At 42.6% G+C, this 23422-nt stretch overlaps 22 non-coding genes across 22 annotated transcripts; all 22 read left to right on the top strand.

The window, feature by feature from the left end:
• Positions 1 to 226: 226 nt before the first annotated feature.
• Positions 227 to 308, top strand: trnal-aag. The gene has a single exon. It is a non-coding gene; the product is annotated as a tRNA-Leu (tRNA).
• Positions 309 to 1035: 727 nt separating this feature from the next.
• On the top strand, positions 1036 to 1117 carry trnal-aag. Its single transcript has one exon. It is a non-coding gene; the product is annotated as a tRNA-Leu (tRNA).
• Positions 1118 to 3469: 2352 nt separating this feature from the next.
• Positions 3470 to 3551, top strand: trnal-aag. The gene has a single exon. It is a non-coding gene; the product is annotated as a tRNA-Leu (tRNA).
• Positions 3552 to 5088: 1537 nt separating this feature from the next.
• Positions 5089 to 5170, top strand: trnal-aag. Its single transcript has one exon. It is a non-coding gene; the product is annotated as a tRNA-Leu (tRNA).
• Positions 5171 to 5897: 727 nt separating this feature from the next.
• Positions 5898 to 5979, top strand: trnal-aag. Its single transcript has one exon. It is a non-coding gene; the product is annotated as a tRNA-Leu (tRNA).
• Positions 5980 to 8473: 2494 nt separating this feature from the next.
• Positions 8474 to 8555, top strand: trnal-aag. The gene has a single exon. It is a non-coding gene; the product is annotated as a tRNA-Leu (tRNA).
• Positions 8556 to 9196: 641 nt separating this feature from the next.
• trnal-aag lies at positions 9197 to 9278 on the top strand. Its single transcript has one exon. It is a non-coding gene; the product is annotated as a tRNA-Leu (tRNA).
• Positions 9279 to 10002: 724 nt separating this feature from the next.
• Positions 10003 to 10084, top strand: trnal-aag. Its single transcript has one exon. It is a non-coding gene; the product is annotated as a tRNA-Leu (tRNA).
• Positions 10085 to 10818: 734 nt separating this feature from the next.
• On the top strand, positions 10819 to 10900 carry trnal-uag. The gene has a single exon. It is a non-coding gene; the product is annotated as a tRNA-Leu (tRNA).
• Positions 10901 to 11635: 735 nt separating this feature from the next.
• On the top strand, positions 11636 to 11717 carry trnal-aag. Its single transcript has one exon. It is a non-coding gene; the product is annotated as a tRNA-Leu (tRNA).
• A 736-nt stretch (positions 11718 to 12453) lies between these two features.
• Positions 12454 to 12535, top strand: trnal-aag. The gene has a single exon. It is a non-coding gene; the product is annotated as a tRNA-Leu (tRNA).
• Positions 12536 to 13260: 725 nt separating this feature from the next.
• On the top strand, positions 13261 to 13342 carry trnal-aag. The gene has a single exon. It is a non-coding gene; the product is annotated as a tRNA-Leu (tRNA).
• Positions 13343 to 14070: 728 nt separating this feature from the next.
• On the top strand, positions 14071 to 14152 carry trnal-aag. Its single transcript has one exon. It is a non-coding gene; the product is annotated as a tRNA-Leu (tRNA).
• Positions 14153 to 14888: 736 nt separating this feature from the next.
• trnal-aag lies at positions 14889 to 14970 on the top strand. Its single transcript has one exon. It is a non-coding gene; the product is annotated as a tRNA-Leu (tRNA).
• A 726-nt stretch (positions 14971 to 15696) lies between these two features.
• On the top strand, positions 15697 to 15778 carry trnal-aag. The gene has a single exon. It is a non-coding gene; the product is annotated as a tRNA-Leu (tRNA).
• Positions 15779 to 17958: 2180 nt separating this feature from the next.
• Positions 17959 to 18040, top strand: trnal-aag. Its single transcript has one exon. It is a non-coding gene; the product is annotated as a tRNA-Leu (tRNA).
• Positions 18041 to 18776: 736 nt separating this feature from the next.
• trnal-aag lies at positions 18777 to 18858 on the top strand. Its single transcript has one exon. It is a non-coding gene; the product is annotated as a tRNA-Leu (tRNA).
• Positions 18859 to 19587: 729 nt separating this feature from the next.
• trnal-aag lies at positions 19588 to 19669 on the top strand. The gene has a single exon. It is a non-coding gene; the product is annotated as a tRNA-Leu (tRNA).
• A 731-nt stretch (positions 19670 to 20400) lies between these two features.
• trnal-aag lies at positions 20401 to 20482 on the top strand. Its single transcript has one exon. It is a non-coding gene; the product is annotated as a tRNA-Leu (tRNA).
• A 727-nt stretch (positions 20483 to 21209) lies between these two features.
• trnal-aag lies at positions 21210 to 21291 on the top strand. The gene has a single exon. It is a non-coding gene; the product is annotated as a tRNA-Leu (tRNA).
• Positions 21292 to 22051: 760 nt separating this feature from the next.
• trnal-aag lies at positions 22052 to 22133 on the top strand. The gene has a single exon. It is a non-coding gene; the product is annotated as a tRNA-Leu (tRNA).
• A 727-nt stretch (positions 22134 to 22860) lies between these two features.
• Positions 22861 to 22942, top strand: trnal-aag. Its single transcript has one exon. It is a non-coding gene; the product is annotated as a tRNA-Leu (tRNA).
• The last annotated feature ends 480 nt before the right edge of the window (positions 22943 to 23422 follow it).

The raw sequence follows: 23422 nt of genomic DNA, 5'->3' as shown, positions 1-23422 counted from the left end.
TCAGACATAAAAGCAGAAACTAATTCTAAGTTTATACGATGGAAGAAAGAGCAACATCAGATAAATTAAGATTTTTAAAAAGAGAATCAAAAAAAGATGAAGGACGAAGAGCAACATGAGAAACATAAAGATTTTAAAGAAGAAAATTAAAAAGAAGACAAAAATACAAGGAAGTGCAGACGCTCTAGGTAACTGACGAGAAAGTGCAAATAATTTGCCAGAGCTGGGTAGTGTGGCCGAGTGGTCTAAGGCGCTGGATTAAGGCTCCAGTCTCTAAGGAGGCGTGGGTTCAAATCCCACCACTGCCATCATTATTGAGCTTGTTTGCGCAAGCTATCACATGTTCTTCTTTATTTCAGGGTTTTTACTTTCATGTCGCCCATGCAAGGGAGTAATGACGCAATGTTGTGTGTCACGGATGGGGTTCCAACTCAATAGTGTAGTCCATCGCCTTAACCAACCAGCCACCAAGTCCTGTGCCCCCGCGGTGTCATTTGCACCTCCTACCGGTGGTTGTTCACGTCAAATCCTTGATTGGAAAAATGGAAAGTTGTGATGGTCTGTGCGACGACCAAGCAGTCCATTTTAACAGTGGGTACTGTGGCCGAGCTGTCCAGAGAACTGGATTTAAGAACCCAGTCTTTCGGTTCAAAGTCCACCGCTGCAACTTTTTCTCAACAGAAAACTGTAATGTAATTTCAAACAAGGCCACCAAGGACACCGGACAAATAAAGGGAATCCAGCCTTTACCCTAAATCCCAAGTCTGTTATTGCAATTATCTGCCATGTTTTTCTAATTCAATCTGCTTCAGACATAAAAGCAGAAACTAATTCTAAGTTTATACGATGGAAGAAAGAGCAACATCAGATAAATTAAGATTTTTAAAAAGAGAATCAAAAAAAGATGAAGGACACAAGAGCAACATGAGATACATAAAGATTTTAAAGAAGAAAATGAAAAAGAAGACAAAAATACAAGGAAGTGCAGACGCTCTAGGTAACTGACGAGAAAGTGTGAATAGTTTGACAGAACTGGGTAGTGTGGCCGAGCAGTCTAAGGCGCTGGATTAAGGCTCCAGTCTCTAAGGAGGCGTAGGTTCAAATCCCACCACTGCCATCTTTATTGAGTTTGTTTGCGCAAGCTATCACATGTTCTGCTTCATTTCAAGATTTTTACTTTCATGTCTCCCATGCAAGGGAGAAAAGAAGCAATGTTGTGTGTCACGGATGGGGTTCCAACTCAATAGTGTAGTCCATCGCCTTAACCAACCAGCCACCAAATCCTGTGCTCCCGCGGTGTCATTTGCACCTCCTACCGGTGGTTGTTCATGTCAAATCCTTGATTGGAAAAAAGGAAACTTGTGATGGTCTGTGCGACGACCAAGCAGTCCATTTTAACAGTGGGTACTTTGGCCGAGCTGTCCAGAGAACTGGATTTAAGGACCCAGTCTTCCGGAGGTGTTGGTTCAAAGTCCACCGCTGCAACTTTTTCTCAACAGAAAACTGTAATGGAATTTCAAACAAGGCCACCAAGGACACCGGACAAATAAAGGGAATCCAGCCTTTACCCTAATTCCTACGTCTGTTATTGCAATTATCTGCCGTGTTTTTCTAATTCAATCTGCTTCAGACATAAAATCAGAAACTAATTCTAAGTTTATACGATGGAAGAAAGAGCAACATCAGATGAATTAAGATTTTTAAAAAGAGAATCAAAAAAAAGATGAAGGACGCAAGAGCAACATGAGATACATAAAGATTTTAAAGAAGAAATGAAAAAGAAGACTAAACACAAGGGAGTGCAGACGCTCTAGGTAACTGATGAGAAAGTGTGAAAGTCTTGCCAGAGCTGGGTAGTGTGGCCGAGCGGTCTAAGGCGCTGCATTTAGGCTCCAGTCTCTAAGGAGGTGTGGGTTCAAATACCACCACTGCCATCTTTATTGAGTTTGTTTGCGCAAGCTATCACATGTTCTGCTTTATTTCAGGGTTTTTAATTTCATGTCGCACATGCAAGGAGAAAAGAAGCAATGTTGTGTGTCACAGATCGGGTTCCAACTCAATAGTGGAGTCCATCGCCTTTAACCAACCAGCCACCAAGTCCTGTGCCCCGCGGTGTCAGTTGCACCTCCTTCCGGTGGTTGTTCACGTCAAATCCTTGATTGGAAAAAGGAAACTTGTGATGGTCTGTGCGACGACCAAGCAGTCCATTTTAACAGTGGGTACTGTGGCCGAGCTGTCCAGAGAACTGGATTTAAGAACCCAGTCTTTCGGTTCAAAGTCCACCGCTGCAACTTTTTCTCAACAGAAAACTGTAATGGAATTTCAAACAAGGCCACCAAGGACACCGGACAAATAAAGGGAATCCAGCCTTTACCCTAATTCCTACGTCTGTTATTGCAATTATCTGCCGTGTTTTTCTAATTCAATCTGCTTCAGACATAAAATCAGAAACTAATTCTAAGTTTATACGATGGAAGAAAGAGCAACATCAGATGAATTAAGATTTTTAAAAAGAGAATCAAAAAAAAGATGAAGGACGCAAGAGCAACATGAGATAGATAAAGATTTTAAAGAAGAAAATGAAAAAGAAGACTAAAATACAAGGGAGTGCAGACGCTCTAGGTAACTGATGAGAAAGTGTGAAAATCTTGCCAGAGCTGGGTAGTGTGGCCGAGCGGTCTAAGGCGCTGCATTTAGGCTCCAGTCTCTAAGGAGGTGTGGGTTCAAATACCACCACTGCCATCTTTATTGAGTTTGTTTGCGCAAGCTATCACATGTTCTGCTTTATTTCAGGGTTTTTAATTTCATGTCGCACATGCAAGGGAGAAAAGAAGCAATGTTGTGTGTCACAGATCGGGTTCCAACTCAATAGTGGAGTCCATCGCTTTAACCAACCAGCCACCAAGTCCTGTGCCCCCGCGGTGTCAGTTGCACCTCCTTCCGGTGGTTGTTCACGTCAAATCCTTGATTGGAAAAAAGGAAACTTGTGATGGTCTGTGCGACGACCAAGCAGTCCATTTTAACAGTGGGTACTGTGGCCGAGCTGTCCAGAGAACTGGATTTAAGAACCCAGTCTTTCGGTTCAAAGTCCACCGCTGCAACTTTTTCTCAACAGAAAACTGTAATGTAATTTCAAACAAGGCCACCAAGGGCACCGGACAAATAAAGGGAATCCAGCCTTTACCCTAAATCCCGAGTCTGTTATTGCAATTATCTGCCATGTTTTTCTAATTCAATCTGCTTCAGACAGAAAAGCAGAAACTAATTCTAAGTTTATACGATGGAAGAAAGAGCAACATCAGATAAATTAAGATTTTTAAAAAGAGAATTTAAAAAAGATGAAGGACGCAAGAGCAACGTGAGATAGATAAAGATTTTAAAGAAGAAAATGAAAAAGAAGACTAAAATACAAGGAAGTGCAGACGCTCTAGGTAACTGATGAGAAAGTGCAAATAATTTGCCAGAGCTGGGTAGTGTGGCCGAGCGGTCTAAGGCGCTGGATTAAGGCTCCAGTCTCTAAGGAGGCGTGGGTTCAAATCCCACCACTGCCATCTTTATTGAGCTTGTTTGCGCAAGCTATCACATGTTCTTCTTTATTTCAGGGTTTTTACTTTCATGTCGCCCATGCAAGGGAGAAAATAAGCAATGTTGTGTGTCACGGATGGGGTTCCAACTCAATAGTGTAGTCCATCGCCTTAACCAACCAGCCACCAAGTCCTGTGCTCCCGCGGTGGCAGTTGCACCTCCTACCGGTGGTTGTTCACATCAAATCCTTGATTGGAAAAAAGGAAAGTTGTGATGGTCTGTGCTACGACCAAGCAGTCCATTTTAACAGTGGGTACTGTGGCCGAGCTGTCCAGAAAACTGGATTTAAGAACCCAGTCTTTCGGTTCAAAGTCCACCGCTGCAACTTTTTCTCAACAGAAAACTGTAATGTAATTTCAAACAAGGCCACCAAGGGCACCGGACAAATAAAGGGAATCCAGCCTTTACCCTAAATCCCGAGTCTGTTATTGCAATTATCTGCCATGTTTTTCTAATTCAATCTGCTTCAGACAGAAAAGCAGAAACTAATTCTAAGTTTATACGATGGAAGAAAGAGCAACATCAGATAAATTAAGATTTTTAAAAAGAGAATTAAAAAAAGATGAAGGACGCAAGAGCAACGTGAGATAGATAAAGATTTTAAAGAAGAAAATGAAAAAGAAGACTAAAATACAAGGAAGTGCAGACGCTCTAGGTAACTGACGAGAAAGTGCAAATAATTTGCCAGAGCTGGGTAGTGTGGCCGAGCGGTCTAAGTCGCTGGATTAAGGCTCCATTCTCTAAGGAGGCGTGGGTTCAAATCCCACCTCTGCCATCTTTATTGAGCTTGTTTGCGCAAGCTATCACATGTTCTTCTTTATTTCAGGGTTTTTACTTTCATGTCGCCCATGCAAGGGAGAAAATAAGCAATGTTGTGTGTCACGGATGGGGTTCCAACTCAATAGTGTAGTCCATCGCCTTAACCAACCAGCCACCAAGTCCTGTGCTCCCGCGGTGGCAGTTGCACCTCCTACCGGTGGTTGTTCACATCAAATCCTTGATTGGAAAAAAGGAAAGTTGTGATGGTCTGTGCTACGACCAAGCAGTCCATTTTAACAGTGGGTACTGTAGCCGAGCTGTCCAGAAAACTGGATTTAAGAACCCAGTCCTTCGGTTCAAAGTCCACCGCTGCAACTTTTTCTCAACAGAAAACTGTAATGTAATTTCAAACAAGGCCACCAAGGGCACCGGACAAATAAAGGGAATCCAGCCTTTACCCTAAATCCCGAGTCTGTTATTGCAATTATCTGCCATGTTTTTCTAATTCAATCTGCTTCAGACAGAAAAGCAGAAACTAATTCTAAGTTCATACGATGGAAGAAAGAGCAACATCAGATAAATTAAGATTTTTAAAAAGAGAATCAAAAAAAAGATGAAGGACGCAAGAGCAACGTGAGATAGATAAAGATTTTAAAGAAGAAAATGAAAAAGAAGACTAAAATACAAGGAAGTGCAGACGCTCTAGGTAACTGACGAGAAAGTGCGAATAGTTTGCCACAGCTGGGTAGTGTGGCCGAGCGGTCTAAGGCGCTGGATTAAGGCTCCAGTCTCTAAGGAGGCGTGGTTTCAAATCCCACCACTGCCATCTTTATTGAGCTTGTTTGCGCAAGCTATCACATGTTCTTCTTTATTTCAGGGTTTTTACTTTCATGTCGCCCATGCAAGGGAGAAAATAAGCAATGTTGTGTGTCACGGATGGGGTTCCAACTCAATAGTGTAGTCCATCGCCTTAACCAACCAGCCACCAAGTCCTGTGCTCCCGCGGTGGCAGTTGCACCTCCTACCGGTGGTTGTTCACATTAAATCCTTGATTGGAAAAAAGGAAAGTTGTGATAGTCTGTGCGACGACCAAGCAGTCCATTTTAACAGTGGGTACTGTGGCCGAGCTGTCCAGAGAACTGGATTTAAGAACCCAGTCTTTCGGTTCAAAGTCCACCGCTGCAACTTTTTCTCAACAGAAAACTGTAATGTAATTTCAAACAAGGCCACCAAGGGCACCGGACAAATAAAGGGAATCCAGCCTTTACCCTAAATCCCGAGTCTGTTATTGCAATTATCTGCCATGTTTTTCTAATTCAATCTGCTTCAGACAGAAAAGCAGAAACTAATTCTAAGTTTATACGATGGAAGAAAGAGCAACATCAGATAAATTAAGATTTTTAAAAAGAGAATTAAAAAACGATGAAGGACGCAAGAGCAACGTGAGATAGATAAAGATTTTAAAGAAGAAAATGAAAAAGAAGACTAAAATACAAGGAAGTGCAGATGCTCTAGGTAACTGACGAGAAAGTGCAAATAATTTGCCAGAGCTGGGTAGTGTGGTCGAGCGGTCTAAGGCGCTGGATTAAGGCTCCAGTCTCTAAGGAGGTGTGGGTTCAAATCCCACCACTGCCATCTTTATTGAGCTTGTTTGCGCAAGCTATCACATGTTCTTCTTTATTTCAGGGTTTTTACTTTCATGTCGCCCATGCAAGGGAGAAAATAAGCAATGTTGTGTGTCACGGATGGGGTTCCAACTCAATAGTGTAGTCCATCGCCTTAACCAACCAGCCACCAAGTCCTGTGCTCCCGCGGTGGCAGTTGCACCTCCTACCGGTGGTTGTTCACATCAAATCCTTGATTGGAAAAAGGAAAGTTGTGATGGTCTGTGCGACGACCAAGCAGTCCATTTTAACAGTGGGTACTGTGGCCGAGCTGTCCAGAGAACTGGATTTAAGAACCCAGTCTTTCGGTTCAAAGTCCACCGCTGCAACTTTTTCTCAACAGAAAACTGTAATGTAATTTCAAACAAGGCCACCAAGGACACCGGACAAATAAAGGGAATCCAGCCTTTACCCTAAATCCCAAGTCTGTTTTTGCAATTATCTGCCGTGTTTTTCTAATTCAATCTGCTTCAGACATAAAAGCAGAAACTAATTCTAAGTAAATACGATGGAAGAAAGAGCAACATCAGATACATTAAGATTTTTAAAAAGAGAATCAAAAAAAGATGAAGGACGCAAGAGCAACGTGAGATACATAAAGATTTTAAAGAAGAAAATGAAAAAGAAGACTAAAATACAAGGAAGTGCAGACGCTCTAGGCAACTGACGAGAAAGTGTGAATAGTTTGCCAGAGCTTGGTAGTGTGGCCGAGCTGTCTAAGGCGCTGGATTAAGGCTCCAGTCTCTAAGGAAGTGTAGGTTCACATCCCACTACTGCCATCTTTATTGAGCTTGTTTGCGCAAGCTATCACATGTTCTGCTTTATTTCAGGGTTTTAACTTTCATGTAGCCCATGCAAGGGAGAAAAGAAGCAATGTTGTGTGTCACGGATGGGGTTCCAACTCAATAGTGTAGTCCATCGCCTTAACCAACCAGCCACCAAGTCCTGTGCTCCCGCGGTGGCAGTTGCACCTCCTACCGGTGGTTGTTCACATTAAATCCTTGATTGGAAAAAAGGAAAGTTGTGATGGTCTGTGCGACGACCAAGCAGTCCATTTTAACAGTGGGTACTGTGGCCGAGCTGTCCAGAGAACTGGATTTAAGAACCCAGTCTTTCGGTTCAAAGTCCACCGCTGCAAATTTTTCTCAACAGAAAACTGTAATGTAATTTCAAACAAGGCCACCAAGGGCACCGGACAAATAAAGGGAATCCAGCCTTTACCCTAATTCCCAGGTCTGTTATTGCAATTATCTGCCGTGTTTTTCGAATTCAATCTGCTTCAGACATAAAAACTGAAACTAATTCTAAGTTTATACGATGGAAGAAAGAGCAACATCAGATAAATTAAGATTTTTAAAAAGATAATTAAAAAAAGATGAAGGACGCAAGAGCAACGTGAGATAGATAAAGATTTTAAAGAAGAAAATGAAAAAGAAGACTAAAATACAAGGAAGTGCAGACGCTCTAGGTAACTGACGAGAAAGTGCAAATAATTTGCCAGAGCTGGGTAGTGTGGCTGAGTGGTCTATGGCGCTGGATTTAGGCCCCTTTTCTAAGGAGGTGTGGGTTCAAATCCCACCACTGCCATCTTTATTGAGCTTGTTTGCGCAAGCTGTCACATTTTCTGCTTCATTTCAAGATTTTTACTTTCATGTCGCCCATGCAAGGGAGAAAAGAAGCAATGTTGTGTGTCACGGATGGGGTTCCAACTCAATAGTGTAGTCCATCGCCTTAACCAACCAACCAGAGTTTGTTTTCGCAAGCTATCACATGTTCTGCTTTATTTTAGGGTTTTTAATTTCATGTCGCACATGCAAGGGAGAAAAGAAGCAATGTTGTGTGTCACGGATCGGGTTCCAACTCAATATTGTAGTCCATCGCCTTAACCAACCAGCCACCAAGTCCTGTGCTCCCGCATTGGCAGTTGCACCTCCGACCGTTGGTTGTTCATGTCAAATCCTTGATTTGAAAAAAGGAAAGTTGTGATGGTCTGTGTGACGACCAAGCAGTCCATTTTAACAGTGGGTACTTTGGCCGAGCTGTCCAGAGAACTGGATTTAAGGACCCAGTCTTTCGGTTCAAAGTCCACCGCTGCAACTTTTTCTCAAAAGAAAACTAGAATGGAATTTCAAACAAGGCCACCAGGGACACCGGACAAATAAAGGGAATCCAGCCTTTACCCTAATTCCCACGTCTGTTATTGCAATTATCTGCCGTGTTTTTCTAATTCAATCTGCTTTAGACATAACAGCAGAAACTAATTCTAAGTTTATACGATGGAAGAAAGAGCTACATGAGATAAATTAAGATTTTAAAAAAGAGAATCAAAAAAAGATGAAGGACGCAAGAGCAACATGAGATACATAAAGATTTTAAAGAAGAAAATGAAAAAGAAGACTAAAATACAAGGGAGTGCAGACGCTCTAGGTAACTGATGAGAAAGTGTGAAAATCTTGCCAGAGCTGGGTAGTGTGGCTGAGCGGTCTAAGGCGCTGGGTTAAGGCTCCAGTCTCTAAGGAGGCGTGGGTTCAAATCCCCCCACTGCCAACTTTATTGAGCTTGTTTGTGCAAGCTATCACATGTTCTGCTTCATTTCAAGATTTTTACTTTCATGTCGCCCATGCAAGGGAGAAAAGAAGCAATGTTGTGTGTCACGGATGGGGTTCCAACTCAATAGTGTAGTCCATCGCCTTAACCAACCAGCCACCAAATCCTGTGCTCCCGCGGTGGCAGTTGCACCTCCTACCAGTGGTTGTTCACGTCAAATCCTTGATTGGAAAAAATGAAACAGTCCATTTTAACAGTGGGTACTGTGGCCGAGATGTCCAGAGAACTGGATTTAAGGACCCAGTCTTTCGGTTCAAAGTCCACCGCTGCAACTTTTTCTCAACAGAAAACTGTAATGTAATTTCAAAAAAGGCCACCAAGAACACCAGACAAATAAAGGGAATCCAGCCTTTACCCTAATTCCCACGTCTGTTATTGCAATTATCTGCCGTGTTTTTCGAATTCAATCTGCTTCAGACATAAAAGCAGAGACTAATTCTAAGTTTATACGATAAGGACGCAAGAGCAACATGAGATACATAAAGATTTTAAAGAAGAAAATGAAAAAGAAGACTAAAATACAAGGAATTGCAGGCGCTCTAGGTAACTGACGAGAAAGTGTGAAAACTTTTCTAGAGCTGGGTAGTGTGGCCGAGCGGTCTAAGGCGCTGGATTAAGGCTCCAGTCTCTAAGGAGGCGTGGGTTCAAATCCCACCACTGTCATCTTTATTGAGTTTGTTTGCGCAAGCTATCACATGATCTGCTTTATTTCCGGGTTTTTACTTTCATGTCGCCCATGCAAGGGAGTAAAGAAGCAATGTTGTGTGTCACGGATGGGGTTCCAACTCAATAGTGTAGTCCATCTCCTTAACCAACCAGCCACCAAGTCCTGTGCCCCGCGGTGGCATTTGCACCTCCTACCGGTGGTTGTTCACATCAAATCCTTGATTGGAAAAAGGAAAGTTGTGATGGTCTGTGCGACGACCAAGCAGTCCATTTTAACAGTGGGTACTGTGGCCGAGCTGTCCAGAGAACTGGATTTAAGAACCCAGTCTTTCGGTTCAAAGTCCACCGCTGCAACTTTTTCTCAACAGAAAACTGTAATGTAATTTCAAACAAGGCCACCAAGGACACCGGACAAATAAAGGGAATCCAGCCTTTACCCTAATTCCCACGTCTGTTATTGCAATTATCTGCCGTGTTTTCTAATTCAATCTGCTTCAGACATAAAATCAGAAACTAATTCTAAGTTTAGACGATGGAAGAATGAGCAACATCAGATAAATTAAGATTTTTAAAAAGAGAATCAAAAAAAGATGAAGGACGCAAGAGCAACATGAGATACATAAAGATTTTAAAGAAGAAAATGAAAAAGAAGACTAAAATACAAGGGAGTACAGACGCTCTAGGTAACTGATGAGAAAGTGTGAAAATCTTGCCAGAGCTGGGTAGTGTGGCCGAGCGGTCTAAGGCGCTGGATTAAGGCTCCAGTCTCTAAGGAGGCGTGGGTTCAAATCCCACCACTGCCATCTTTATTGAGTTTGTTTGTGCAAGCTATCACATGTTCTGCTTTATTTCAGGGTTTTTACTTTTATGTCGCCCATGCAAGGGAGAAAAGAAGCAATGTTGTGTGTCACGGATGGGGTTCCAACTCAATAGTGTAGTCCATTGCCTTAACCAACCAGCCACCAAGTCCTGTGCCCCTGCGGTGGCAGTTGCACATCCTACCGGTGGTTGTTCACATCAAATCCTTGATTGGAAAAATGGAAACTTGTGATGGTCTGTGCGATGACCAAGCAGTCCATTTTAACAGTGGGTACTGGGGCCGAGCTGTCCAGAGAACTGGATTTAAGGACCCAGTCTTCCGGAGGTGTTGGTTCAAAGTCCACCGCTGCAACTTTTTCTCAACAGAAAACTGTAATGTAATTTCAAACAAGGCCACCAAGGACACCGGACAAATAAAGGGAATCCAGCCTTTACCCTAATTCCCACGTCTGTTATTGCAATTATCTGCCGTGTTTTGTAATTCAATCTGCTTCAGACATAAAATCAGAAACTAATTCAAAGTTTATACGATGGAAGAATGAGCAACATCAGATAAATTAAGATTTTTAAAAAGAGAATCAAAAAAAGATGAAGGACGCAAGAGCAACATGAGATACATAAAGATTTTAAAGAAGAAAATAAAAAGAAGACTAAAATACAAGGGAGTACAGACGCTCTAGGTAACTGATGAGAAAGTGTGAAAATCTTGCCAGAGCTGGGTAGTGTGGCCGAGCGGTCTAAGGCGCTGGATTTAGGCTCCAGTCTCTAAGGAGGCGTGGGTTCAAATCCCACCACTGCCATCTTTATTGAGTTTGTTTGCGCAAGCTATCACATGTTCTGCTTTATTTCAGGGTTTTTAATTTCATGTCGCACATGCAAGGGAGAAAAGAAGCAATGTTGTGTGTCACGGATGGGGTTCCAACTCAATAGTGTAGTCAATCGCCTTAACCAACCAGGCACCAAGTCCTGTGCCCACGCGGTGTCAGTTGCACCTCCTACCGGTGGTTGTTCACGTCAAATCCTTGATTGGAAAAAAGGAAACTTGTGATGGTCTGTGGGACGACAAAGCAGTCCATTTTAACAGTGGGTACTGTGGCCGAGCTGTCCAGAGAACTGGATTTAAGGACCCAGTCTTCCGGAGGTGTTGGTTCAAAGTCCACCGCTGCAACTTTTTCTCAACAGAAAACTGTAATGTAATTTCAAACAAGGCCACCAAGGACACCGGACAAATAAAGGGAATCCAGCCTTTACCCTAATTCCCACGTCTGTTATTGCAATTATCTGCCGTGTTTTGTAATTCAATCTGCTTCAGACATAAAATCAGAAACTAATTCTAAGTTTAGACGATGGAAGAATGAGCAACATCAGATAAATTAAGATTTTTAAAAAGAGAATCAAAAAAAGATGAAGGACGCAAGAGCAACATGAGATACATAAAGATTTTAAAGAAGAAAATGAAAAAGAAGACTAAAATACAAGGGAGTACAGACGCTCTAGGTAACTGATGAGAAAGTGTGAAAATCTTGCCAGAGCTGGGTAGTGTGGCCGAGCGGTCTAAGGCGCTGGATTAAGGCTCCAGTCTCTAAGGAGGCGTGGGTTCAAATCCCACCACTGCCATCTTTATTGAGTTTGTTTGCGCAAGCTATCACATGTTCTGCTTTATTTCAGGGTTTTTACTTTTATGTCGCCCATGCAAGGGAGAAAAGAAGCAATGTTGTGTGTCACGGATGGGGTTCCAACTCAATAGTGTAGTCCATTGCCTTAACCAACCAGCCACCAAGTCCTGTGCCCCCGCGGTGTCATTTGCACCTCCTACCGGTGGTTGTTCATGTCAAATCCTTGATTGGAAAAAAGGAAAGTTGTGATGGTCTGTGCGACGACCAAGCAGTCCATTTTAACAGTGGGTACTGTGGCCGAGCTGTCCAGAGAACTGGATTTAAGGACCCAGTCTTCCGGAGGTGTTGGTTCAAAGTCCACCGCTGCAACTTTTTCTCAACAGACACCTGTAATATAATTTCAAACAAGGCCACCAAGAACACCGGACAAATAAAGGGAATCCAGCCTTTACCCTAATTCCCACGTCTGTTATTGCAATTATCTGCCGTGTTTTTCTAATTCAATCTGCTTCAGACATAAAATCAGAAACTAATTCTAAGTTTATACGATGGAAGAAAGAGCAACATCAGATAAATTAAGATTTTTAAAAAGAGAATCAAAAAAAGATGAAGGACGCAAGAGCAACATGAGATACATAAAGATTTTAAAGAAGAAAATGAAAAAGAAGACTAAAATACAAGGGAGTGCAGACGCTCTAGGTAACTGATGAGAAAGTGTGAAAATCTTGCCAGAGCTGGGTAGTGTGGCCGAGCGGTCTAAGGCGCTGGATTAAGGCTCCAGTCTCTAAGGAGGCGTGGGTTCAAATCCCACCACTGCCATCTTTATTGAGCTTGTTTGCGCAAGCTATCACATGTTCTTCTTTATTTCAGGGTTTTTACTTTCATGTCGCCCATGCAAGGGAGAAAATAAGCAATGTTGTGTGTCACGGATGGGGTTCCAACTCAATAGTGTAGTCCATCGCCTTAACCAACCAGCCACCAAGTCCTGTGCTCCCGCGGTGGCAGTTGCACCTCCTACCGGTGGTTGTTCACATCAAATCCTTGATTGGAAAAAGGAAAGTTGTGATGGTCTGTGCGACGACCAAGCAGTCCATTTTAACAGTGGGTACTGTGGCCGAGCTGTCCAGAGAACTGGATTTAAGGACCCAGTCTTTCGGTTCAAAGTCCACCGCTGCAACTTTTTCTCAACAGAAAACTGTAATGTAATTTCAAACAAGGCCACCAAGGACACCGGACAAATAAAGGGAATCCAGCCTTTACCCTAATTCCCACGTCTGTTATTGCAATTATCTGCCGTGTTTTTCTAATTCAATCTGCTTCAGACATAAAATCAGAAACTAATTCTAAGTTTATACGATGGAAGAAAGAGCAACATCAGATAAATTAAGATTTTTAAAAAGAGAATAAAAAAAGATGAAGGACGCAAGAGCAACATGAGATACATAAAGATTTTAAAGAAGAAAATGAAAAAGAAGACTAAAATACAAGGAAGTGCAGACGCTCTAGGTAACTGATGAGAAAGTGCAAATAATTTGCCAGAGCTGGGTAGTGTGGCCGAGCGGTCTAAGGCGCTGGATTAAGGCTCCAGTCTCTAAGGAGGCGTGGGTTCAAATCCCACCACTGCCATCTTTATTGAGCTTGTTTGCGCAAGCTATCACATGTTCTTCTTTATTTCAGGGTTTTTACTTTCATGTTGCCCATGCAAGGGAGAAAATAAGCAATGTTGTGTGTCACGGATGGGGTTCCAACTCAATAGTGTAGTCCATCGCCTTAACCAACCAGCCACCAAGTCCTGTGCTCCCGCGGTGGCAGTTACACCTGCTACCGGTGGTTGTTCACGTTAAATCCTTGATTGGAAAAAAGGAAAGTTGTGATGGTCTGTGCGACGACCAAGCAGTCCATTTTAACAGTGGGTACTGTGGCCGAGCTGTCCAGAGAACTAGATTTAAGGACCCAGTCTTTCGGTTCAAAGTCCACCGCTGCAACTTTTTCTCAACAGAAAACTGTAATGTAATTTCAAACAAGGCCACCAAGGGCACCGGACAAATAAAGGGAATCCAGCCCTTTACCCTAAATCCCAAGTCTGTTATTGCAATTATCTGCCATATTTTTCTAATTCAATCTGCTTCAGACAGAAAAGCAGAAACTAATTCTAAGTTTATACGATGGAAGAAAGAGCAACATCAGATAAATTAAGATTTTTAAAAAGAGAATCAAAAAAAGATGAAGGACGCAAGAGCAACGTGAGATAGATAAAGATTTTAAAGAAGAAAATGAAAAAGAAGACTAAAATACAAGGAAGTGCAGACGCTCTAGGTAACTGACGAGAAAGTGCAAATAATTTGCCAGAGCTGGGTAGTGTGGCCGAGCGGTCTAAGGCGCTGGATTAAGGCTCCAGTCTCTAAGGAGGCGTGGGTTCAAATCCCACCACTGCCATCTTTATTGAGCTTGTTTGCGCAAGCTATCACATGTTCTTCTTTATTTCAGGGTTTTTACTTTCATGTCGCCCATGCAAGGGAGAAAATAAGCAATGTTGTGTGTCACGGATGGGGTTCCAACTCAATAGTGTAGTCCATCGCCTTAACCAACCAGCCACCAAGTCCTGTGCTCCCGCGGTGGCAGTTGCACCTCCTACCGGTGGTTGTTCACATCAAATCCTTGATTGGAAAAAAGGAAGGTTGTGATGGTCTGTGCGACGACCAAGCAGTCCATTTTAACAGTGGGTACTGTGGCCGAGCTGTCCAGAGAACTGGATTTAAGGACCCAGTCTTTCGGAGGTGTGGGTTCAAAGTCCAACGCTGCAAGTTTTTCTCAACAGAAAACTGTAATGTAATTTCAAACAAGGCCACCAAGGGCACCGGACAAATAAAGGGAATCCAGCCTTTACCCTAAATCCCGAGTCTGTTATTGCAATTATCTGCCATGTTTTTCTAATTCAATCTGCTTCAGACAGAAAAGCAGAAACTAATTCTAAGTTTATACGATGGAAGAAAGAGCAACATCAGATAAATTAAGATTTTTAAAAAGATAATTAAAAAAAGAAGAAGGACGCAAGAGCAACGTGAGATAGATAAAGATTTTAAAGAAGAAAATGAAAAATAAGACTAAAATACAAGGAAGTGCAGACGCTCTAGGTAACTGACGAGAAAGTGCAAATAATTTGCCAGAGCTGGGTAGTGTGGCCGAGCGGTCGAAGGCGCTGGATTAAGGCTCCAGTCTCTAAGGAGGCGTGGGTTCAAATCCCACCACTGCCATCTTTATTGAGCTTGTTTGCGCAAGCTATCACATGTTCTGCTTTATTTCAGCGTTTTTACTTTCATGTCGCCCATGCAAGGGAGAAAATAAGCAATGTTGTGTGTCACGGATGGGGTTCCAACTCAATAGTGTAGTCCATCGCCTTAACCAACCAGCCACCAAGTCCTGTGCTCCCGCGGTGGTAGTTGCACCTCCTACCGGTGGTTGTTCACATCAAATCCTTGATTGGAAAAAGGAAAGTTGTGATGGTCTGTGCGATGACCAAGCAGTCCATTTTAACAGTGGGTACTGTGGCCGAGCTGTCCAGAGAACTAGATTTAAGGACCCAGTCTTTCGGTTCAAAGTCCACCGCTGCAACTTTTTCTCAACAGAAAACTGTAATGTAATTTCAAACAAGGCCACCAAGGGCACCGGACAAATAAAGGGAATCCAGCCTTTACCCTAAATCCCGAGTCTGTTATTGCAATTATCTGCCATGTTTTTCTAATTCAATCTGCTTCAGACAGAAAAGCAGAAACTAATTCTAAGTTTATACGATGGAAGAAAGAGCAACATCAGATAAATTAAGATTTTTAAAAAGATAATTTAAAAAAGATGAAGGACGCAAGAGCAACGTGAGATAGATAAAGATTTTAAAGAAGAAAATGAAAAAGAAGACTAAAATACAAGGAAGTGCAGACGCTCTAGGTAACTGACGAGAAAGTGCAAATAATTTGCCAGAGCTGGGTAGTGTGGCCGAGCGGTCTAAGGCGCTGGATTAAGGCTCCAGTCTCTAAGGAGGCGTGGGTTCAAATCCCACCACTGCCATCTTTATTGAGCTTGTTTGCGCAAGCTATCACATGTTCTTCTTTATTTCAGGGTTTTTACTTTCATGTCGCCCATGCAAGGGAGAAAATAAGCAATGTTGTGTGTCACGGATGGGGTTCCAACTCAATAGTGTAGTCCATCGCCTTAACCAACCAGCCACCAAGTCCTGTGCTCCCGCGGTGGCAGTTGCACCTCCTACCGGTGGTTGTTCACATCAAATCCTTGATTGGAAAAAAGGAAAGTTGTGATGGTCTGTGCGACGACCAAGCAGTCCATTTCAACCTCTTAGTCCGTCCCATCCCGGATCCGGGATCGTGACTACAGCCTCAAGCTCATTACCATAACGCAAAATTAGCGATTTCTGAAAATTGCAAATTAAATGAAATAAATATGCCTGTCCTCAAGCTTATCCTTTTCTTAACAATCCTGTCGTCTCAGATTTTCAAAATATGCTTTAGAACCAGAGAAAATCAATAATTTGTGTAAGAGTGGTGATAGCTAGCTTAGCATTTATCGTTAGCATTTAGCACGCAACATTCACAAAAACCAGCAAAGGGATCAAATAAAATAATTTACCTTTGAAGAACTTCAGATGTTTCAATGAGGAGACTCTCAGTTACATAGCAGATGTCCAGTTTTTCCTGAAAGATGCTTGTGTAGGACACAACGTTCCGTTTTGTTACTATGCATTTGGCTACCGAAACTAACCGAAAATTCAGTCACCTAAACGTCAAACTTTTTTCCGAATTAACTCCATAATATCGACTGAAACATGGAAAACGTTGTTTGAATCAATCCTCAAGGTGTTTTGTCATATATCTCTTCATTGAAATCCCTTCCCTGGAAGCGTGCATTCTTCTCTGATTCGGATGGAAAAATACTGGTACCTGACTTTTGCGCACCAATTTCCACGCAGACACCGTGCGGGACACTTGGTAATTGTAGGCTCTTATGGTCAATCTTCCAATGATATGCCTACAAATACGTCACAATGCTGCAGACACCTGGGGGAAACGATAGGAAGTGTCCGTTCATTCCTGTCGCATTCACAGCCATATAAGGAGATCATGGAAAACGTGCCTCCAGAAATCCTGTTGATTTCCTGGTCACTCAAACATCTTGGTTTTGCCTGTAGATTTTGTTCTATGGCACTCACAGTGAAAATCTTTGCAGTTCTGGAAACGTCAGAGTGTCTTCTTTCCAAAACTATCAATTCCAAGCATAGTCGAGCATCTTTTCGTGACAAAATATTGCGCTTAAAACGGGCATGTCTTTTTATCCAAAAATGAAATACTGCCCCTAGAGTCTTAACAGGTTAAAGAAGAAAATGAAAAAGAAGACTAAAATACAAGGAAGTGCAGACGCTCTAGGTAACTGATGAGAAAGTGTGAATAGTTTGACAGAACCCATTAAGGTCCAGTTTCTAAGGAGGCGTGGGTTCAAATCCAAATTGAGTTTGTTTTGCAAGCTATCACATGTTCTGCTTTATTTCAGGGTTTTTACTTTCATGTCGCCCATGCAATGGAGTAAAGAAGCAATGTTGTGTGTCACGGATGGGGTTCCAACTCAATAGTGTAGTCCATCGCCTTAACCAACCAGGCACCAAGTCCTGTGCCCCCGCGGTGTCATTTGCACCTCCTACCTGTGGTTGTTCACGTCAAATCCTTGATTGGAAAAATGGAAAGTTGTGATGGTCTGTGCGACGACCAAGCAGTCCATTTTAACAGTGGGTACTGTGGCCGAGCTGTCCAGAGAACTGGATTTAAGGACCCAGTCTTCCGGAGGTGTTAGTTCAAAGTCCACCGCTGCAACTTTTTCTCAACAGAAAACTGTAATGTAATTTCAAACAAGGCCACCAAGGGCACCGGACAAATAAAGGGAATCCAGCCCTTTACCCTAAATCCCAAGTCTGTTATTGCAATTATCTGCCATGTTTTTCTAATTCAATCTGCTTCAGACAGAAAAGCAGAAACTAATTCTAAGTTTATACGATGGAAGAAAGAGCAACATCAGATAAATTAAGATTTTTAAAAAGAGAATCAAAAAAAGATGAAGGACGCAAGAGCAACGTGAGATAGATAAAGATTTTAAAGAAGAAAATGAAAAAGAAGACTAAAATACAAGGAAGTGCAGACGCTCTAGGTAACTGACGAGAAAGTGCAAATAATTTGCCAGAGCTGGGTAGTGTGGCCGAGCGGTCTAAGGCGCTGGATTAAGGCTCCAGTCTCTAAGGAGGCGTGGGTTCAAATCCCACCACTGCCATCTTTATTGAGCTTGTTTGCGCAAGCTATCACATGTTCTGCTTTATTTCAGGGTTTTTACTTTCATGTCGCCCATGCAAGGGAGAAAATAAGCAATGTTGTGTGTCACGGATGGGGTTCCAACTCAATAGTGTAGTCCATCGCCTTAACCAACCAGCCACCAAGTCCTGTGCTCCCGCGGTGGCAGTTGCACCTCCTACCGGTGGTTGTTCACATCAAATCCTTGATTGGAAAAAAGGAAAGTTGTGATGGTCTGTGCGATGACCAAGCAGTCCATTTTAACAGTGGGTACTGTGGCCGAGCTGTCCAGAGAACTGGATTTAAGGACCCAGTCTTTCGGAGGTGTGGGTTCAAAGTCCACCGCTGCAAGTTTTTCTCAACAGAAAACTGTAATGTAATTTCAAACAAGGCCACCAAGGGCACCGGACAAATAAAGGGAATCCAGCCTTTACCCTAAATCCCGAGTCTGTTATTGCAATTATCTGCCATGTTTTTCTAATTCAATCTGCTTCAGACAGAAAAGCAGAAACTAATTCTAAGTTTATACGATGGAAGAAAGAGCAACATCAGATAAATTAAGATTTTTAAAAAGAGAATCAAAAAAAGATGAAGGACGCAAGAGCAACATGAGATACATAAAGATTTTAAAGAAGAAAATGAAAAAGAAGACTAAAATACAAGGAAGTGCAGACGCTCTAGGTAACTGATGAGAAAGTGTGAAAATCTTGCCAGAGCTGGGTAGTGTGGCCGAGCGGTCTAAGGCGCTGGATTAAGGCTCCAGTCTCTAAGGAGGCGTGGGTTCAAATCCCACCACTGCCATCTTTATTGAGTTTGTTTGCGCAAGCTATCACATGTTCTGCTTTATTTCAGGGTTTTTACTTTTATGTCGCCCATGCAAGGGAGAAAAGAAGCAATGTTGTGTGTCACGGATGGGGTTCCAACTCAATAGTGTAGTCCATTGCCTTAACCAACCAGCCACCAAGTCCTGTGCCCCTGCGGTGGCAGTTGCACATCCTACCGGTGGTTGTTCACATCAAATCCTTGATTGGAAAAATGGAAAGTTGTGATGGTCTGTGCGATGACCAAGCAGTCCATTTTAACAGTGGGTACTGTGGCCGAGCTGTCCAGAGAACTGGATTTAAGGACCCAGTCTTTTTCGGTTCAAAGTCCACCGCTGCAACTTTTTCTCAACAGAAAACTGTAATGTAATTTCAAACAAGGCCACCAAGGACACCGGACAAATAAAGGGAATCCAGCCTTTACCCTAATTCCCACGTCTGTTATTGCAATTATCTGCCATGTTTTTCTAATTCAATCTGCTTCAGACAGAAAATCAGAAACTAATTCTAAGTTTATACGATGGAAGAAAGAGCAACATCAGATAAATTAAGATTTTTAAAAAGAGAATAAAAAAAAGATGAAGGACGCAAGAGCAACGTGAGATAGATAAAGATTTTAAAGAAGAAAATGAAAAAGAAGACTAAAATACAAGGAAGTGCAGACGCTCTAGGTAACTGACGAGAAAGTGCAAATAATTTGCCAGAGCTGGGTAGTGTGGCCGAGCGGTCTAAGGCGCTGGATTAAGGCTCCAGTCTCTAAGGAGGCGTGGGTTCAAATCCCACCACTGCCATCTTTATTGAGCTTGTTTGCGCAAGCTATCACATGTTCTTCTTTATTTCAGGGTTTTTACTTTCATGTCGCCCATGCAAGGGAGAAAATAAGCAATGTTGTGTGTCACGGATGGGGTTCCAACTCAATAGTGTAGTCCATCGCCTTAACCAACCAGCCACCAAGTCCTGTGCTCCCGCGGTGGCAGTTGCACCTCCTACCGGTGGTTGTTCACATCAAATCCTTGATTGGAAAAAAGGAAAGTTGTGATGGTCTGTGCGACGACCAAGCAGTCCATTTTAACAGTGGGTACTGTGGCCGAGCTGTCCAGAGAACTGGATTTAAGGACCCAGTCTTTCGGTTCAAAGTCCACCGCTGCAAGTTTTTCTCAACAGAAAACTGTAATGTAATTTCAAACAAGGCCACCAAGGACACCGGACAAATAAAGGGAATCCAGCCTTTACCCTAATTCCCACGTCTGTTATTGCAATTATCTGCCGTGTTTTTCTAATTCAATCTGCTTCAGACATAAAATCAGAAACTAATTCTAAGTTTATACGATGGAAGAAAGAGCAACATCAGATAAATTAAGATTTTTAAAAAGAGAATCAAAAAAAAAAAGATGAAGGACGCAAGAGCAACATGAGATACATAAAGATTTTAAAGAAGAAAATGAAAAAGAAGACTAAAATACAAGGAAGTGCAGACGCTCTAGGTAACTGATGAGAAAGTGTGAATAATTTGCCAGAGCTGGGTAGTGTGGCCGAGCGGTCTAAGGCGCTGGATTAAGGCTCCAGTCTCTAAGGAGGCGTGGGTTCAAATCCCACCACTGCCATCTTTATTGAGTTTGTTTGCGCAAGCTATCACATGTTCTGCTTTATTTCAGGGTTTTTACTTTCATGTCGCCCATGCAAGGGAGAAAAGAAGCAATGTTGTGTGTCACGGATGGGGTTCCAACTCAATAGTGTAGTCCATCGCCTTAACCAACCAGCCACCAAGTCCTGTGCCCCTGCGGTGGCAGTTGCACATCCTACCGGTGGTTGTTCACATCAAATCCTTGATTGGAAAAAAGGAAAGTTGTGATGGTCTGTGCGACGACCAAGCAGTCCATTTTAACAGTGGGTACTGTGGCCGAGCTGTCCAGAGAACTGGATTTAAGGACCCAGTCTTTCGGTTCAAAGTCCACCGCTGCAACTTTTTCTCAACAGAAAACTGTAATGTAATTTCAAACAAGGCCACCAAGGGCACCGGACAAATAAAGGGAATCCAGCCTTTACCCTAAATCCCGAGTCTGTTATTGCAATTATCTGCCATGTTTTTCTAATTCAATCTGCTTCAGACAGAAAAGCAGAAACTAATTCTAAGTTTATACGATGGAAGAAAGAGCAACATCAGATAAATTAAGATTTTTAAAAAGAGAATCAAAAAAAGATGAAGGACGCAAGAGCAACGTGAGATAGATAAAGATTTTAAAGAAGAAAATGAAAAAGAAGACTAAAATACAAGGAAGTGCAGACGCTCTAGGTAACTGAGGAGAAAGTGCAAATAATTTGCCAGAGCTGGGTAGTGTGGCCGAGCGGTCTAAGGCGCTGGATTAAGGCTCCAGTCTCTAAGGAGGCGTGGGTTCAAATCCCACCACTGCCATCTTTATTGAGCTTGTTTGCGCAAGCTATCACATGTTCTTCTTTATTTCAGGGTTTTTACTTTCATGTCGCCCATGCAAGGGAGAAAAGAAGCAATGTTTTGTGTCACGGATGGGGTTCCAACTCAATAGTGTAGTCCATCGCCTTAACCAACCAGCCACCAAGTCCTGTGCTCCCGCCTTAACCAAAGTCCTGTGCCCCTGCGGTGGCAGTTGCACCTCCTACCGGTGGTTGTTCACATCAAATCCTTGATTGGAAAAAAGGAAAGTTGTGATGGTCTGTGCGACGACCAAGCAGTCCATTTTAACAGTGGGTACTGTGGCCGAGCTGTCCAGAGAACTGGATTTAAGGACCCAGTCTTTCGGAGGTGTGGGTTCAAAGTCCACCGCTGCAACTTTTTCTCAACAGAAAACTGTAATGTAATTTCAAACAAGGCCACCAAGGGCACCGGACAAATAAAGGGAATCCAGCCTTTACCCTAAATCCCAAGTCTGTTATTGCAATTATCTGCCATGTTTTTCTAATTAAATCTGCTTCAGACAGAAAAGCAGAAACTAATTCTAAGTTTATACGATGGAAGAAAGAGCAACATCAGATAAATTAAGATTTTTAAAAAGAGAATAAAAAAAGATGAAGGACGCAAGAGCAACGTGAGATAGATAAAGATTTTAAAGAAGAAAATGAAAAAGAAGACTAAAATACAAGGAAGTGCAGACGCTCTAGGTAACTGACGAGAAAGTGCAAATAATTTGCCAGAGCTGGGTAGTGTGGCCGAGCGGTCTAAGGCGCTGGATTAAGGCTCCAGTCTCTAAGGAGGCGTGGGTTCAAATCCCACCACTGCCATCTTTATTGAGCTTGTTTGCGCAAGCTATCACATGTTCTTCTTTATTTCAGGGTTTTTACTTTCATGTCGCCCATGCAAGGGAGAAAATAAGCAATGTTGTGTGTCACGGATGGGGTTCCAACTCAATAGTGTAGTCCATCGCCTTAACCAACCAGCCACCAAGTCCTGTGCTCCCGCGGTGGCAGTTGCACCTCCTACCGGTGGTTGTTCACATCAAATCCTTGATTGGAAAAAAGGAAAGTTGTGATGGTCTGTGCGACGACCAAGCAGTCCATTTTAACAGTGGGTACTGTGGCCGAGCTGTCCAGAGAACTGGATTTAAGGACCCAGTCTTTCGGTTCAAAGTCCACCGCTGCAACTTTTTCTCAACAGAAAACTGTAATGTAATTTCAAACAAGGCCACCAAGGGCACCGGACAAATAAAGGGAATCCAGCCTTTACCCTAAATCCCGAGTCTGTTATTGCAATTATCTGCCATGTTTTTCTAATTCAATCTGCTTCAGACAGAAAAGCAGAAACTAATTCTAAGTTTATACGATGGAAGAAAGAGCAACATCAGATAAATTAAGATTTTTAAAAAGATAATTAAAAAAAGATGAAGGACGCAAGAGCAACGTGAGATAGATAAAGATTTTAAAGAAGAAAATGAAAAAGAAGACTAAAATACAAGGAAGTGCAGACGCTCTAGGTAACTGACGAGAAAGTGCAAATAATTTGCCAGAGCTGGGTAGTGTGGCCGAGCGGTCTAAGGCGCTGGATTAAGGCTCCAGTCTCTAAGGAGGCGTGGGTTCAAATCCCACCACTGCCATCTTTATTGAGCTTGTTTGCGCAAGCTATCACATGTTCTTCTTTATTTCAGGGTTTTTACTTTCATGTCGCCCATGCAAGGGAGAAAATAAGCAATGTTGTGTGTCACGGATGGGGTTCCAACTCAATAGTGTAGTCCATCGCCTTAACCAACCAGCCACCAAGTCCTGTGCTCCCGCGGTGGCAGTTGCACCTCCTACCGGTGGTTGTTCACATCAAATCCTTGATTGGAAAAAAGGAAAGTTGTGATGGTCTGTGCGACGACCAAGCAGTCCATTTCAACCTCTTAGTCCGTCCCATCCCGGATCCGGGATCGTGACTACAGCCTCAAGCTCATTACCATAACGCAAAATTAGCGATTTCTGAAAATTGCAAATTAAATGAAATAAATATGCCTGTCCTCAAGCTTATCCTTTTCTTAACAATCCTGTCGTCTCAGATTTTCAAAATATGCTTTAGAACCAGAGAAAATCAATAATTT

The sequence above is a fragment of the Oncorhynchus gorbuscha genome, linkage group LG09 (assembly GCF_021184085.1).
Source record: "Oncorhynchus gorbuscha isolate QuinsamMale2020 ecotype Even-year linkage group LG09, OgorEven_v1.0, whole genome shotgun sequence".
Classification (NCBI taxonomy): Eukaryota; Metazoa; Chordata; class Actinopteri; order Salmoniformes; family Salmonidae; genus Oncorhynchus; species Oncorhynchus gorbuscha.
This window is presented reverse-complemented; position numbering and strand designations above follow the sequence as displayed.